Here is a 9,916-nt window from a genome sequence, read left to right on the forward strand (position 1 = left end):
TCCAGCTTGAATAAAACCTCCAAAACATTGAACTGGACAAAAGCACAGGCTGACATTAGAGAGGTAACAAAACCCTGGAACATACAAAGTGAGAAAAACAAGTTATCAGACAAACCTGATATAATTAAATTGAATTTAAAAAAAAATTAAATTATTCTATTCTGTTCTAATTTGCATGGAGCATCACTGCTCCACTGGCATTCCTTCTCCCCACAGTGCACTGTGGCGCCACCAGCTACTTCCCAATGATAAAATATTAAGAAAACTTCACTTTCTTCTTCAACTCCTCCATTTCTGACCCTCACACATTCATCATTTGTTGGTATTTTCAGCAGGAGTCAGAATATTCACTGTGACGCTCTGCAGCAACAAACAATGATAATCTTGTTTATTACCTCCGACAAGGAGGTTATGTAATCATGTTGGTTTGTTGGTTGGTTTGTTAGCAACATTAGGGAAAAAAGTTATGGACGAATTGCAATGAAACTTTGTGGAAAGGTGGGTCTTGGGCTAACTTAGAATCCATTAAATTTTGGCGATGATCCGGATCACTGTCTGGATCCAGGAAGTTGTTTAAGGACTCTTTATCATTGAGAGATAGGGAGTCTTTGACATAGTTGGGCATAACTCAACAATAAATGACAAGGGGGCTTAGCAAAAAATTACAGTGTAAGTTCTTCAATGACTCTAAGAGAGATCAGCTGCTGATCCAGATCACGGAAGTATTCCGGATACCAGGATCCAGAACAGACAAAAACAGGGGGACTCCGGAGTGTCAGTTACTGTGAGGCAACACATCGAGATATGAACATGCAACAAGCAGCTTTCTCCCAGACATTGTTTGTGTTGGGGAGAAATAAAATGTTGTTTTATTATGTATGGTGTTCTTATTGTTGTTGGTGACTGATTTGAGCTGTGGCGGAGGTCTGCGCTCTCTGAGTGCCAAATTCTAGTTTGGACTTTTTTCTATCAGAAACAGTATAAACTGCAGCAGCAGGACGAGTTCATCCCTATAGCACCATTAAGACAAAGAAACTCACAGAGCTGTATAAGTGAATAAATAAAATACATGAAAAAGGTGATTAAGAATCCTAATTATGAAACACATGAAACAAAAGTCATAAATCAAATAAAAGTTTCATTACAGTTTTTCTCAAATACTAAAACACATTTCACAAACGTTTCCTCTATGTTCCCCGATGTCTAAACACAACACCCTTTTCTAAAGCTACATAAACACAACCACACCTTCTCACTCCACAACTCCAACTTTCACACCAAAAGCGCAGCTCGAAGCTTTCAAAAATGCAAACACCATCCACATCATTACACACTACAGCAGAACAACTGAAAACACAATGCTCAATTTGTGAGCAGGTTCTTCATTTCATAACTGCCAATGCATATCTTTAAAAACTTTACCGTAACGGATCTTCTCAGATCTCTGAGGATTATGCATTTAGATCTGTGAGTTTCATATGAGGAGTACAAATCTATAGAAAATACTGCATGTGCACTACTGTAACACAAGTCAGTGCAGAAACAGAATCTATTGCACACAACAGTACTCTTGAAAACATGTTCAGGGTGTGAAGTTTTTTTATTTACTTTATTCACACCACACACACACACACACACACACACAGAGTCTCGTATTTCTATCCTTGTGGGGACCGTCCATTGACTCCCATTCATGTCTAGCCCCTAACCCTGACCCTTACCCTAACCCTAACCCACACCACAACAAAGCCTAACCCTAAAGAAATGTTTTTGCACTTTTACTTTTTTCAGTAACAACAACATGGTCAAGAAAACACTGTTTCTCCTACTTAGGACCGGAAAAAGGTCCCCACAAGGCACGTCGTTCCACGTTTTGCTATCCTTGTGGGGACATTTGGCCCCAACAAGGATAGAAATACGAGAACACACACACACACACACACACACACACACACACACACACACACACACACACACACACCACAATCACTGTGCGGCATCATGTCGCTGAGCTGCATCGGGCCACATCACCTCATCCACATCGCAGGCTATATTCTCTCTTGCCAGGCACCGCAGGAAAACCCCCCCAGAATGGCGAATCCATCCTTGGAAGACAGTGGCGTTACTAGGATGCCAGGTGTGGGGGAGCATTTGTCTTACCGGGGGGGCAAAGCTCAAAATCCAGCAGGGCCCTCATTCAGCAGGGGTTACTACTGACATGGACCGTCGGACCGAGGGGTGTGTGTGCTGCTGCTGCTGCTGTCACAGAGCGTCAGACTGGGGGGGGGGGGGGGGGGGGGGGGTGGCACTACTGAAATGGGGAGTCGGACTGGGGGAGGGCGGGACTGAGCGGACACTACTAGTACTTCCGCTAATCGCGACACATATGAATGGAATATCACATGCTGGGGGTGGGGGGCACTGGAAGGCCTCCACTGGGATGTCAACACAAGCCAGCTCCATTGCCCTCAGGAGGTTCTCTAGTGTATGGTTGTCTGTCATAAACCTTCCATCTCCTCGATGAGGAGAACTCCTGTACAGGGTTCAGAAAAGGGGAGCAGGGCGGCAGACAGACGTTCAAAAACTGGTTACTGTTGGTGGTGAACCACTCTCTGATTTGGTTTGTTCTGTGGAAGCGGACATTGTCCCAAATGATCACATAAATGGGATGTGCGGGCCCAGGATGGTGTTGTTGGCGGTCCAGGAGGATGCAGTAGCACCAGGTGTCTTCCATTTTGAGTCGTTGTGTGTAATGAATGACGCCAGTTATGTTCATTGTGTTCAAATATTGCTGCCTGTGGCATGCATCACATGAGCTTTCATTTGAGAATATGAGTTTTTTTTGCAACTTGTGTTTTAGCAAGGAAAAATGTGTTTAGATTTATGAGAACAGAGGATTGTGTTTTGTGAATTGTGTCTTCATGTGAAATGTGTTTATGATATTGGCAAATGATGGCTAGATTTAGTAAATGTGTTTAGACAAGTGGTCATTTGGTTTAGCGGATTGGCTTTTGTGTTTTAGCATTTGAGAAAAACTGTAAGATACAGGTAATGCAATTATTTGAATATATTGTTTAATGGGAACCCGGACCTGCAGCATGCACTGGGACGGTTTGCAGCCGAGTGTGAAGCGACAGGGATGAGGATCAGCACCTCCAAATCCGAGGCCATGGTCCTTCACCGGAAGAAGGTGGCCTGCCCCCTCCAGGTCGGTGGAGAGACTCTGGCCCAAGTGGAGGGGTATCCTGGGGTCTTGTTCATGGGTGGGGGATGGACGGAGGTGAGATTGACAGGCGGATCGGTGCAGCGGCTGCAGTGATGCAGTCGTTGTATCGGACTGTTGTGGCGAAGAGGAAGCTGAGCCGAAAGGCGAAGCTCTCGATTTGCTACTTTCTTCACATCACATTCTATAACTCCTCTCCAAGTGTTTGTTTTTCTTTTGATCCTTTTTCTTCTTATATTAGTCTAAATGAAACATAATACATAATATTTAAAATGACTGATTTATTTTGTTATTCTGGTTTCACCCATGTTTAACTTTCTTTCTACTGATTCTGTGTGAATCAGTGCTTACAGGATTTTCCCTTTATGGTCAAGAATGATACTATTTCTGTTCTTTCTCTTCAAAATGTTAAATTTGCCTGAAATGTGCCAGAAAAGAAGGATGAAACTACTGAAATCATATAATAAAAAAATGAAGATGTAATGAAATGTTTACCTTCCTAAATTTTAAATCAAGCTTCATAAATGCAAAATAAGATACAGGTTGTATTTGTGTTTCCAAACTACCGTATGTAAGAAACTTTAGAAACTGTGTTGTCTTCATTTTAAAGGAAAATTGATTTGGTGTAAAATCAAAAATGTTTCTTTTGGTCCAACAGGCTGCAGACCTCTGGAATCCTCATGAATGCTTCTGTTCACATGTGAAAATCACGCATTTATTCAAATTGGGTGAGCTGCAGCCATTGTCACCGTCTTTCTGCTGCTGAGAAGCTAAACAAGAGCAGACTTTTTGTAAGTTTGATCATTACAATGAGACAAAGTGACTACTGCTGTATCTTTATCCATCATTGAACATAAAAGGAATAATTATAATGGCTGGTATTTTAATGCTTTGCTTTTCACATTTATTGCATTTATTTGTGGTCTGTGCAGCACCTGATAGAAAAAGACAAGAAGAATCAATATGTTTGAATATTCACTAAAATATTGTACTTAACAGTAAAAGAAAAATGTTGTAAGATGTCATTTTGCCTGAGAACCAGTCCAAATCCATCAGTTATACCTGAAATGAGATCTTCAGTGGGAGAGGTTGGAAATAATTTATCATGTTTGACCACAGAACTCAGTCCATTATAGTTTAAGAGATTTTACTGATTGGAATCCTGAGAAAATTGATAGAAAAAAAAACTCCTGCATTCAACACAAGAATGCAATCCTGTGGTTTGATTCATTAAAAATGTTCAGTTGTTGAAGTTTTGTGTGTTTGATAAGACATGATTTGTGAAGAATGATGTCTCTTTATATCAAGACCATCTTAAGGTTAAATGCGTGTTTCACTCCACCTGAAAGTGTTCTTCCTTGTTTATCTGATCATACAGACGACAGTTCTGATAAATATTCACATTACATGTTGTGCAGTTGTAATAATTCCTGTTTCTAATATCATAGACATTTTGCTGTATTTTAAGGGATTTTACAAAATATTGGACTGTGTCTGTAGAAGTTTTGTGTATTTTTCATGAGCATAAGGTGTTGAATAGCAGAATTTCAGTGGTTTTGAGATTCAACATGAACTTCCCCCTACGCTCACAACATGTGTCAGCATGAGGAAAATTTGGAAATGTGAACTGGAATTATACTTTAAGGAATATGATAGATGTTCCAGCACGTCCATACTCCACCAACAGAAAGCACTAACTGTTAAATGAGTTCAAGTCCGTGCTCCTGTTAATGTAGAATTGGTAGGTATAAATGCAAAGGCAAATACAGGAACTGATGGTGCAACCCAACAAAACCAAACCAACACGAAGCACTTACTACACTCTGAAAAAACAGTCAGTGCCCTTGTTAGCGCAGTAATGGTGACTTTATAATACAGAAATAGAAAAACAACTGATGTCACAGCACATCTACACCACACCAACAAAAAGCACTTACTGTTTTAGACATCAAGTCAGTGCTTTGGTTAGTGTAATACGGTATGGCTCGGGACTCAAAGCCAGTCGTCTGAACTGATGTCTGGAATACACATCAAGCAATTGAGCTGATGATGAGGCACATCAACACTACACCAACACCAAGCACTTACTGCATTCAGAAATCCAGTCAATGCTTTGGTTAGTGTAGTATTGGTGGCCAAAAAAGAATTGTAATCACCTTGACCAGATTCTTCAGGACAACTGGTCAACCTCCATCATGACCCAGCACAGCTGGACTACACCAACTACATCTTACCATGTCTTTGGTTCTTGTCTTGGAAGGCAGCTGGACTTTGAAGACTCTTCTGCTCTCCTCTCAGACTCTTCATCAGTTGTGACCAGCAGGTATCAGACCCCAATATTTTTTTGTGGTCAAATCGGGGAGTTCTTCAAATCCATTTCTTTTATTATGTTATGCATCTCCTTAGGTCATTGACACCTCTGGTCAGCCGAGAGTCGTTGTGTCTCGTCGACACCCCCGGCCAGGTGAGTTTCTCCTCATGAATATTGGCTCTTCCTGAGAGAACAAAGCACTGCATTATCAATGTGTTTTCCAGCTTGATGGCTCCACTCAGCAGAGTCCTTCTGGTTTCAGGATCCAGCTCCTGTGTTAGCATGACACTGTTTGATTCTCAACCAATGTAGTCTGGGGCCCTCTGTGAAGGGAAAACAACTGTTAAGGCATTAATACCTTACAATCTTCTTTGTCAGCAATTTTCAGCAAGACAAACTTGGTCAAAGAAAATGAGTCAGTGCACGAGCAAATTCAGTCAAGATGGCTTGGAAATATAGTTGAAGGAGGGTGGGAGAGGATAACGCACAGCAGCTCCACACGAACAGCAAGCAGTTCCTGCATACACAACTCAAGTCAGTGCTTTGGTTAGTGTAATACAAAATGGCTGGGGACTCCATACCAACAGTTTATCCTACAACACAGTGAGACAACATCAACATGAACTTCCCCCTGAGCTCACAACGTGTGTCAGCAAGAGGAAAATCTGGAAATGTGAACTGGAATTATACTTTAAGGAATATGACAGATGTTCTGGCACTTCCATACTCCACCAACAGAAAGCACTAACTGTTAAATGAGTTCAAGTCCGTGCTCCTGTTAATGTAGAATTGGTGGCTATAAATGCAAAGGCAAATACAGGAACTGATGGTGCAACCCAACAAAACCAAACCAACACGAAGCACTTACTACACTCTGAAAAAACAGTCAGTGCCCTTGTTAGCTGGTGGCTTTATAATACAGAAATAGGAAAACAACTGATGTTACAGCACATCTACACCACACCAACAAAAAGCACTTACTGTATGTAGACATCAAGTCAGTGCTTTGGTTAGTGTGATACAGTATGGCTAGGGACTCTATTCCAACAGAAACTTTAATTCGCTCTGAGTGCCTCCACATGGCCCAGTTTACATGGGTGTTTTTTTCAATCCGATTGTAAACAATCGTATTAAACGGAGTGTATTCATGTAGTGATCCACGATGAATCCTCGTTTACAAGGACCCTGGGTGAAGCGGATTATAGAGCGTCCTGTGACATGCGCACAAAGTCTCACGAGGAACTTCCAGGTCAGCAGCAGTCCTCAGCAGAGTGTTTTTATCTGTTGATATCTGCTCAAATAATGTCCCAAAAGTCCATGATACGCTGCTGAAGGAGCGGCTGCTACCCTGGCTGCTGCACCGCTGCGCTGAGCTGCACGTCTCGGTGTGAGCTCTGCTCCGCATGCCGATGTTTCGAATTAACTGGGGCCCGTGTTAACTTGTGACCAATACATGATTTAAACATGTAGTCGTTCTGGCGAACGTTGGTTATCGACAGTTACAGTGAATGTATACGTTTAAAGTCATTTGTGAGTCTTACTTTAACAACTGCTGTAATCACCCTGTGTTCACACAGACCACCGCCGTCATTCCTTAACACGGGAACCAGTTAATCCATAACACCAGCCGGCGATTGCTTGTATTCTGCTATAGAGCTCTTTATACAACTCGTTATTGTGCAATTTGGTTCCATCTCACCTCACCAATGTTTTTTCTGTCGGGGTTTTTCACTAAAAAAGTGTTTTTCAACCACCTTGGCGTTCTCTGCTGGTTTTTTGACTGTGCTGCTTCCTGTTTACTGGCACTTCACACATCACTACATATGAGGGAAAGCATGCACAGAACAAACACTCCCCCAGTCCAATCTGCTCTGCTGTCAAGCTCGTTTATAAGGGACAGGGAGTGGATTGTTGATCTGCATAGACCACCTCATACAATCGGCTCCAAATTACAATCTGCTCTGAGTGAAGCAGATCCACACTTCATTTACATGACACATTTCACAATCTGCTCCACATACAATCCGCTTATACGTGGTCCATGTAAACGTGCCGTAGACTCCGGAGGTGACCAGGCACAGACAACCGGGACCCATGGGACACCCACAGAGCTCCACCCAGCCATCAGGAGCTCCAGCCGAGCCCCGAGACCCAGGGGGGACACCCACAGAGCTCCATTTATAGCCATTAACTTGAAATATCATCACCATTTTCAGTGCTGTTTCCTGGTGAAAATCCATTTTTTCATGAAGTGATTCCTCCTTTGCATTGACACATGAATGAGCAGAGTCCACCAGGATGGTCTGTAATAAAGGACGCCTGTTTATATTGAATGTTACTTTTATGTGTACGCTTAAGCCAATGTGAAATTTTAAATTCTGTAAAATTTAAGCAGTTTGGATCAAGATTCAAGTTCTAAGTTCAGTTAGCTAGCCACACCCTGCAGGCCTCCTCTGCTTTGAGACAAAGGCCTGCAATTGGCCCCTTGCTGGGGGGGCGTGACCCTGATACATCTCAATGGCAGAGGTGTGCTTAAATGGGCCTGCTTTCCCTGCCTTGGTCATTCTCTCCTGAGAGACACAGAGGACGCTGCTGGACATCCCTGCATTGTTTTCACATTTCTTTTGACTTACTCAAGACTTTTTTCACCATGGCTCAAGAGAAAAAGTAAGTAAGACCAAGGTTCTTCTCTGCTGTTGTTTGCCAGATTTTATTGTGGAAGGTGTTTTAGTCCCACCTCTGGAAAACAGCAGTGTAGTTTTCTGTGCATAACAATGTGTTTGATCTGTTTTCCAGGGATCATCACTGGCTGTACTGCCTCCAGTGCTTCAAGCCAAGCCAGACCCTCTCAACACATCTTGCCAGGGTCTGCATGAAGGACAGCACCCCAGCAGAGCGGCAGCAGGAGCTGGAGAGGGCCAAGGAGTCAACCAATTCCTGGACTCGTGAGGGGAGGCTGTGGGACTACACCCAGTTCTGCCAGCAGATGCCTCACGCTCCTTCCAGGCATGCTCTGGTAAAAGAGCTGAAGAGGAGAGGGTTCTTTGTTCTCAACGCCCCCATGGACATCGACCTGGAGGAGTTTGCAGCCCAAAGCTCTCAGCGGCCTTCTACCCCTGCAGGCCCAGTTCCTCCTGCAGCAGACCAGGCATGTGAAGGCAGCCCCAGTCAAGCTTCTGAGGGAGAGGACAGCAGCTCCAGTGACCCCACCTGGCAAAAGTAAGTTCTTTTACTTCCACACAGACACAAGTCAATCAGTTCTGACCTTTGTGAACATGTATGAATTAAATTTCTCTGTGCTTTCTCAGGGCCACCCCCAACTTCTCCACCTCTTTGAGAGTCCGCATGCAGGAGGAGAACTTGTACGCCAAGTTCCCCCCTGAGAGCAGAGAGCTGGTGAAGTTCAAGAATCATTTAGTGTCTGTGCTTGAGATTCACAAATGCCAACAGGAGGTAGGTGTTAAATCCTGTTATTTTGGCTCAAGCTGGCCAGACTGGTTTCAGCTGCTCTGTCTTCATGTTCATTTACATATGAATGAAGCTTCTCTGTGTCCCTGACTGCAGCCTGACTCTCTCTTTATCTCACTGTGCCTTCACAGGTAGACAACGTGTCCAGGATCCTGCGTTATCTGCAGCCGACGGGAGACCAGGTCTCACTGGATTTCCTGGACAGCACAGCACCGGTGGGAGACTTCTTCGCTGTGCTGAAGAGAGTAGGACAGACTGCAGCCACCAGGATCAATTACATAAAGAGCCTGCTGAATTTCGTCAAGTATCTGAAGCTGGAGTACGGTGGCTCGGACCCTGTCTTCCACTACAAATGCTCGCACTTCATAGACTTCCTGAATGTTCTTCGAAAGACATACAAGAAGGACCTGTTCAGTAAAAGGTGAGCTTTTATTCCCCTTTTCTGTGTGCTGTTTAAAAGTCAGATCAATATTTCAGCCTCTCCTCCTCACCTGCTGCATCTTGTCTTTCAGGCATGAGTACTTTGTCCAGGCCAAGACATCTGTCCATGAGTGCCAGAAAGTCCTTCGAGAGGCCAAGAAGGATGTGCTTGGCATTTATGGACGCCTGCTGCACAGGGAGCTGGTTTCCGAGGAGGAGAAGACGCGGTACAGATATTACTGTGAAGCTATTCTCCTCCTCGGTCACTTCCAGCGGCCTGGAGCCGTGGAGGAACTGACAGTAAGTGCTTTTCCAGCTCATGCAGTTGACATCTTAACAAAAATCAAGTGATTTAATTCAGACCATTAATGTGTTGTTGGTTGTTTCTCAGGTCACAGACTGGCTGGCCAAGCAGGACTGCAAGGGGCGGGTCGTCGTGACTGTCAAGTCCCACAGGACAGCCAAGCAGGTGGCTTCGTTTGCCCTGACTCAGG

This window comes from Salarias fasciatus, chromosome 1, assembly GCF_902148845.1.
Source record: "Salarias fasciatus chromosome 1, fSalaFa1.1, whole genome shotgun sequence".
Lineage (NCBI taxonomy): Eukaryota > Metazoa > Chordata > Actinopteri > Blenniiformes > Blenniidae > Salarias > Salarias fasciatus.